Source organism: Phascolarctos cinereus, unplaced genomic scaffold (genome assembly GCF_003287225.1).
Source record: "Phascolarctos cinereus isolate Bilbo 61053 unplaced genomic scaffold, phaCin_HiC Scaffold_7;HRSCAF=346, whole genome shotgun sequence".
In the NCBI taxonomy this organism is placed as follows: domain Eukaryota; kingdom Metazoa; phylum Chordata; class Mammalia; order Diprotodontia; family Phascolarctidae; genus Phascolarctos; species Phascolarctos cinereus.
The window spans coordinates 64,475,120-64,483,171 of record NW_027556180.1 but is presented as its reverse complement, the minus strand read 5'-3'; the positions used below and the strand labels follow the sequence as shown (position 1 = coordinate 64,483,171).

At 38.8% G+C, this 8,052-nt stretch overlaps 1 pseudogene; it reads right to left on the bottom strand.

Moving 5' to 3' along the window:
- Positions 1-1,276: 1,276 nt before the first annotated feature.
- On the bottom strand, positions 1,277-1,430 carry LOC144454893 (U1 spliceosomal RNA; annotated as a pseudogene).
- Positions 1,431-8,052: the final 6,622 nt, after the last annotated feature.

Below are 8,052 nucleotides of genomic sequence, written 5' to 3'. Positions count from 1 at the left end.
GAAACAGAAGTTGTTGTATAATAGCAACAAAGTTAGTGATGAAGCTGTGTGGAACAGTGAAAAGTGGGCTCACTCCAGAGCTAGAGAACCTGGGTTCAAATCCCACCTCAAATACTGCCTGTATATATAATCTTGTGTAAGGGATTTCACTGGTGTAAGGAACTCCCAGGTAAGAAATTCCCTCAACTGGTACAGATTGGCACCTTCTCTGAAACTTATTTTCTTAGAGAGTTTCTGGAGACCTGGAAAGTTAAGTGACTTGCCAAGGGGCACTCAGCCAGTATGTGTCAGATGTAGCACTTGAACATAGGTGTGACATGAGCCCCTCCCAGGACTCACCCCCAAACTCATCTTGGCTAGGTTGTTTTTTGTTTTTTTGGGGTTTTTTTCCCCCTAAAAGACAAGGAAGCTGTCTCCAAGTTCTGGTTGATTGAGGGGCGGGGTGAGGGAATGGGGGTGGGGAACTAAGGCTCAAACCATGTCTCCGTGACAACTTCCTAGTGACCTTTGCCTTCCAAGTTATGTGACTTCCAGGTCAACCAAAGGGCATATAAAAAGGCCCAATACACATGAAGACTTGGCAGATATCATAAAAACCACCAGTCACCACACCCTATCTTACTGACCAGACCCATTTTCACATGGAGCACTGGCTAGCACATTGACCTGGGCTAAGTACTGTAATATCCTTGTTGAATATCCTTCCTATATTATTTCTAGTGGAACCTCCATTTAACTGTTGAATGCCCTGCAAATATCTCATTTCATTGCCAGAACAAGCCTAGACTAATGGGTGGCCTTCCTCAGTGCTTCCTATTATACCAGGTCTTCTTAAGTTGGAGGCCCGCATAGAATCATGTTGCACATTTGATTGCACCCAGGTTCTTCCCTAACTAGTTTGACCTCATAGGGCAGGTACAAAATCTTAATCAGAGAACACCTGCCTCTTTCTTGGCTGACCTCATGCCAAAGGCTGGGGACATCCTCCAAAGGAAACAAGGAATAAAGAAGCATTGTTAAGTTCAATAACAATCTTCTGAATTGTTTCATTGTACTGATCCTATAATTATTTCTATTTGAGAAGACACCCTTCCTTGTCCACATTACACACACACTCACACACACACATACACACACACACAAAATACACACATCTATTTTCATCTCCTCCTTCTTCTCCTCCTCCTCTTCTTCCTCCTCCTCCTTCTTCTCCTCCTTCTTCTTCTATTTCCTCTCCTCTTCCTTTTCCTTATCTTTCTTTCCCTTTTTTGTTTTGCATGAATGTACCCCTCACTACCACAAATTGTGCAGTCAAGTTTCCTGCAGGTAAAGAAACTGCAGGGGTCAGCCTGGCCACTATAAAAATGGCTGAGCTTCACCTTGGAAAAACTGCTTTCCTGATCACAGTGTCTCCCCTTCCAGGGAATTATCTATTTTCAGCTTCTAACATCTATCTCAGGACTTCGACCACTTTGGTTGAACTCTTGGCTTTGACCACTGATCAGAATGATTGTTTATTGCAATCTCTTTTTTGTCTTATGATCACTGGTTTCTACCTTTGAATTTTAGCCTTAGGCCGAGTCCTAGAGAACCCTCAAAAACATTGGGGCATGGGTCCCAATCCAGGATAGCTTTTCACAATTGTAATTCAAACCCTCTCTTTGAATTATGTTAGAAAAACATCATCAATACTTACATTATTACAAGAATAAAATGATTAATGACCTTTGGTTAAATGAGAAATGAGAAGGCCAATTTGCAGCTTTGTTTAAAAAAAAAGAAAAAGAAAAAGAATAAAAAGAACAGCTAATAGGAGTAGCAGCAGCAAGAGGAAAAAAAAGAGGATTTTACACTTTGGACTTTGTATCAGGCACTTAAATTGCTGGAGAGACGTGCCATTCTGAACCAAAGGTGTGAAAAATGGGTTAAAAACATTATGAAATTAAGTCTAATAAATGGAATTTCAGCAGCAAAGTGGAGGCATAGATTCAGCCTCTACCCATCCAAATACACTGAGACACATTTTCTAAAATGCCCAAGACAACAGCAGCAGCAGCAATGGCAGGAACTGTTCTGTAGTGTCTGTTTTCCTTATATGTTGTGTTGTTGACAGGAGGAGTTTCTGTGTCAAACTGAGAAGGCATGGGGGAGAAGGGAAATGCTGTGCCTAAATTCCTGGGTCATTCAGGTCCATGCTTGAATCAAACATTTTCACCAGCTGCTCTTCATAATTGGAAATATTCCTCTTCATGCAGGGTCCGAGCAAACTCTCAAATGCCTGGACATCCATAACTAAGCATGTGGCCATGACAAAAATACAAAATATTCCCAACAACTATAAGCACACCTTTTCCTTATAATGTATATGTTGCCGTTACATTAATCTGTGTTGCCTATAACTGGTCCCTAAGAATTTTAAGATCATAAGTTTTAAGGATACTATGAGGTACCTAGTCCAACACTGTAGGGCAGAGACCACACTTCCTCTGTGAAATCTGTCTAGTTGCCTAGGCCACCAACCATTCTGAACATGGTAAGCAGCAAACACATTACTGATAAAGACAGAAACTTAAGGATCTGGAAATCTGGAATCTGGAAAAGATTCAGAAGAATAGAATAAAAATAGCTAATAGTTGGAAATGATGGTCTATGTTTAAGGAAAGGCTAAAGTAGCTAGGGAAGTTAGCCTACAGAAAAGAATATTATGAGGAAAAGAGTTTAATATCATATAGAAATTTATTATATAAGAGATTCTGAGCAACCATTTTCCTTTGCTAGATCCTTACCCATGTTACGTATGGAAACTGTAGGTATCCCACAGGACTCTGTCCTGGACCCTCTTCTCTTTTCCCCCCTACTATTTCACTTAGTAATGTCATCACCTCAGGTGAATTTAGTTATCATATCTATACTGATTCTCAAAACTGCCTATACTTCCCCAACCTCTCCACTGACCTCTATCTCACAACTCCAACTGCCTTTTAGACATCTCAGACCAAATGTCCAGTAGACATCTTAAACCAAACAGGTCCAAAACAGAGCTCATCATCTTTCCCTCAAAACTCTCCTTTCTTCCTAACTTCTCCTATTACCATGGAGGGTATCGCCATCCTTCCAGCTACCTAGACTCACAACCTAGGTAGGTAGCATCCTTGTCTCCTCACTTTCTCTCTCCCTCACATTCCATCCATTGCCATGTTCCGCCAATTCTATCCTCTGACACTGCCGTCACACCAATGTAGATACTCAGCGCCTTATCTCTAGCTCATTACATTAACCTGCTGCTTGGTCTTCCTTCCTCAAGTCTCTTCCCTGTCCAATCCAACCTCCACTCATGTCTCCCAGGACATCACAGCCTGGCTACCTCCTACCATTCCAGTCTTCTTACTTTTTTTCCCCTTCAACGTACTTCATAATCCAAAGATACTAACCCTCTTGCTGCTCCTCAAATAAGACATTCCAACTCCCAAACCTGGGCATTTTCACTGGCTATCCCCTACACCTGGAATTCTCTCTCTCTCCTCATTTATACCTACTGGTTTACTGGGCTTTCTTCAAGTCCCAGTTAAAATTCCAATTTCTGCAGGAAGGCTTTCCAGATTCCTCTTAACGCCAGTGCCTTTCCTTTGTTGATTATCTCCAATTTATCCTGCATGTAGTGAGTTTGTGAATAGTTGTTTGTATATTATCTCCCCCAGTAATCTAAGCTCCTGAAGAGCAGGGGCTATTTCCCCCCTTTTCTTTATATCCCCAGTGCTTAGCACAGTGCCTGGCACTGCCCACCCGATTTGACTTTGGCTGGTACCCCATGTTACTACAGTTAAAGCATCTAAGAACAAGAGTTTACATTTTGTCATTTTTACTGATCCACTTTAATCCCCAGATTATCTATTTCTAAGCCATAAATGTGTTAGCACCCAGTAACTGAACCCTCTATGAACTCATGCTATTTTTTAAAGATTGTTATAGATAGATTTGGTTACTAATTTTTTTTTTTATGTAGCAGGAACACGCTGTGCTATAGAACATAAATAATTCCCCTATAGCTACACACACACACACACACACACATATATGTATATATATATATGTATATGTGTATATGTATATATATGTATACACACACACATATCTGTGACTACACAGCTCCTTGGCCCCAGATAGGGACTCCTGGAACAGCTGGTTATCTCCTGATGGTTGTTTACTTTAGGCTTTATTCTTAAGTAGATAAGAACAGGCAAGTAAAGTCAGACTGGGTATGGCAAAGTATATTGTGCTTATAGATGATGATGTCTTGTACACAAGGCATAAAACTCAGCCCCACCCCATTTAGCCTTTATTGCATGGCTTGGGAAGATAAAAAGGTCCATTTGGTGGGGTTTGGCCTTGCTCCATTAAAGCTGAATTTATGTAAAGCCATCTAACATTGGGATTGACATTGTGTTGCATTCAAGACATTATTTATGCTCAATATGCTGAGCATATATGAAACAGTGTATGTTCTGTTCAAGCAACAGGATCCCCATTTTGTGAAATCCGCCTAGCAGAACTTAGTTCCATAAATGATAATAGGTAATCAAATGAGGTTTTAGATATATATATATATATATATATATATATGTGTGTGTGTGTGTGTGTGTGTGTGTATGTGTGTGTGTGTATACACACATATATATATGTGTATATCTATCTATCTATAGATAGATAGATAGATAGATAGATATACACACATATATATATGTGTATATCTATCTATCTATAGATAGATAGATAGATAGATAGATAGATATATCACTTCACAAAACTTAAGGCAATATATGTTCCTATTATTGTTATTTATGTAACATTAAAGCAGAAGTAAAACTAAGAAGGGATGACTGGAGATTTACCCTAGGGTACAAAAGTTTAGAGGGCACTGTCAGCACTCGTACTTCTCCAGAAGGTACAAATAACTGAAATTAGCACCTGGGTAGTAAGAATAATCAGTTTAAAGGTAAAGCTTCCAGATGATGAACTTCCTTTCATAAGACTGACATTTCTTAAAAATTTATTTGAGGGTACCTATTTGGTGCCTGCCTGAGCAATATTTGTTGGGATTGACCCTGAGCAACAGAATTACTGAGCACTTTCTAAATTCATTATTGCAAATAATGAAGATACTTTCGAGAGGTTCTTTGCACTGAAGCAACTTCATCAACAACAGAGGCTGCATAGACCCTACCAGCCATCTGTCCAGACAATGCAGCCATATGTTTCCTGATATATTTGTCAAAGACAGACTTCAGAAAAGATGTTTAAAATCATCAGACCCATAGAGTAGCCTGCACCTTAATTCCTATAAGAAGAGAGACACAAGAGACAGAGAGAGTAAAAGAATGCTAACAAATCAGACTCATGGGATCCTGAGATGCTCATGCTTGGATCCAGTGAATCCTTCAAATTTTACAGATGAAGAACTGAGGCCTTTAACCAAGTAGTCTGACGAAATTAAAGCCTAAGATACCTAACTAGTTAGTGGCAGGGCCAGGACTAGAGGCCATACTTTCTTTTCTTTCTTTGTCTGTGTCTGTATATCTGTCTGTCTGCTTTCTCTCTCTCTCTCTCTCTCTCTCTCTCTCTCTCTCTCTCTCTCTCTGTGTCTTTCTCTGTGTCTCAGATAGATAGATAAAGAGATAGATAGTCTTTCATTTCTCTTTTTCTTTCTTGGGATTACATAGAACAGTTAAAATTAGCCATTACATTTGATTATGGTTCACTTTGGAGAACTTAGAAGAAAGTTACTGTCCATAAAAGGGTATTAATGAACCCAACTTTGACATCTGAGGAGACATGAGCACTGTAGACTTCCAAGCACATTGAAGAGGAACATTTTGGTTCGACCCCAGCCATTATTGCTTTTCTCCCAGCTTCGTGACAATCAGGAAATAACAGATAGTGTCCATATGACTGAACTGAACCTAAATACATATGAAGTAGGCAGCCATTCATCTGGTAAGACTGGAGATTGGCTCACGAGAGAGTGCCACTTAAGCCCCCATTCTTTCCTGTTGTCTGGGATGTTGACAATAGTCTTTTCTTTGGATTTTTTTCACCTATCTATCCTCTACTGCTAAATTTCTAGAGGCTGTTGTCCACCTCTGCTCATCCATTTTAACACCATGCCTTCATTCCTCAGTTGCTCACAGACTGGCTTCTTTCCTTATCACTCTACCGAAAATGCTTTTGCCAGTTACTGATAACTTACTCCTTATATCAGAGGGAAACATTCTGGAATCCTAAGACAGAACTTGTAATGCCTTTCTCCATTAAAAAAAACAAACACACATCACTTATAGATGGTAGCTAAGTTCTGTAGCTTTTATGATATATCATAGCTCTATGTTTCAAGGACTTTAGAAGTCTTGTTCAAACATAATTCAAAATACTTCAATATTTCACAGATGTATAATTTTTATGAGTACTTCCCCCTTTCCCACTCCCAATCCCATCTCCTCTAATGAGAATACCTGCTAGATCCCAATTAATGCAAGTAATAAATACTGTAAAATGATGGTATATATGCATTTGTTTTCACAGAGGCAGCTAGGTGATTCAGTGGATAGAGTGCAGGGTCTGGACTCAGGAGGATCTGAGTTCAAATCTGACCTCAGTCACTTACTAGCTGTGTGACCTTGGGCAAGTCACAAACTCTGTTTACTTTAATCCACTAGAGAAAAGAAATGTCAAACCACGCCAGTATCTTTTCCAAGAAAACCCCTTAAACAGAATTGGTGTGCTATGGTTAATGACATCATGAAGAATTGGACACAACTAAACAACAACAACATTTAAATCCATTCTATTTGAAGTTATAATTAAAGAAAATATAGCAATTTGTTCCAGCACAATGGAATTTGGATAATACGACCACTTTACAGGATTCGTTATTCACACTAATCAGGACCTAGCTGTGACTATTATTCAAGGATGACTATGATGAAAAATCCATACAGTCAACTCTAAAATGAAGTTCTCAGGATTCAGCTAGTTTTGTCTTCAGATAACAAACAAGTATCTCCTCCTGCATCCTGGATCCATCAATCTTCTATTGGGAGATGGATTGCATGTTTTATTATTGATCCTATGGAATCATAGTTGATCATTGCATTGATTCAAATTTGTAAGTCTTTCAAAGGAATTTGTTTTTACTGTGTTCTTGTTATGCGTAAATTATTCTTCTGGTTCTTCTCATTTCACTCTGCTCAAGTCTTCAGAGGTTTTATTTAAACTATCCCTTTCATCATTTCTTACAACATAATATTATTCCATCACACTTCATAAACCATAATTTACTCAGTCTCTAATTGATAGGCATCCCTTTTGTTTCCAGTTCATTGCTACTGCTACAAGTGCTGCTATAAATATTTGTGTGTACATATTGGGTCATTTTCCTCTTTATTTGTTCTTTTTCTTTTATCCCTTCTGGTACAGGTATAGTAGTGGTATCATCTACTCACCATTTATTACATTGTTCCTCCCAGAAAATGCATTTAGACTTCCAAACAATGCTGCTTTGGGAATGCTACCTGTTGATAAATTAAGGTCTTCCTATATTTAGCCCTTCTCTAAAAACTGAAACCATCATCACAAAGCTGTTCCAATAGGAAACTCAATGATTGCTACATAGGAACCTTACATTTAAGAAGAATAAATGTTACATGTCGAGAAATATGGCTGTCTAGCTAATTATGTGAAAAAAATAAGGATTTCTTACATACATCCTGTGTTCTGAACTCTGTTCCAAAATCAGAATTCATCCCATCCCCAGTACTACTTAGTTCTTTGAGCATTTCCTTTTGGAAATCTACAGTTATAATGGTGGGACAAGCAGATCCCATCTTCCAGACAATTTGAAGAATGGCTGAATGATAATTGATTATAATTGAAATGAGGTGCTTTCTCCTAGACATAGTGTTCAGATTTATACCAGTGTTCAGAAACACACACAGTACAGAAATGAATTTTGCCCACAGCTTAGCATTTGCTGACTTTTTCCAGTTCAAATGAAAACTC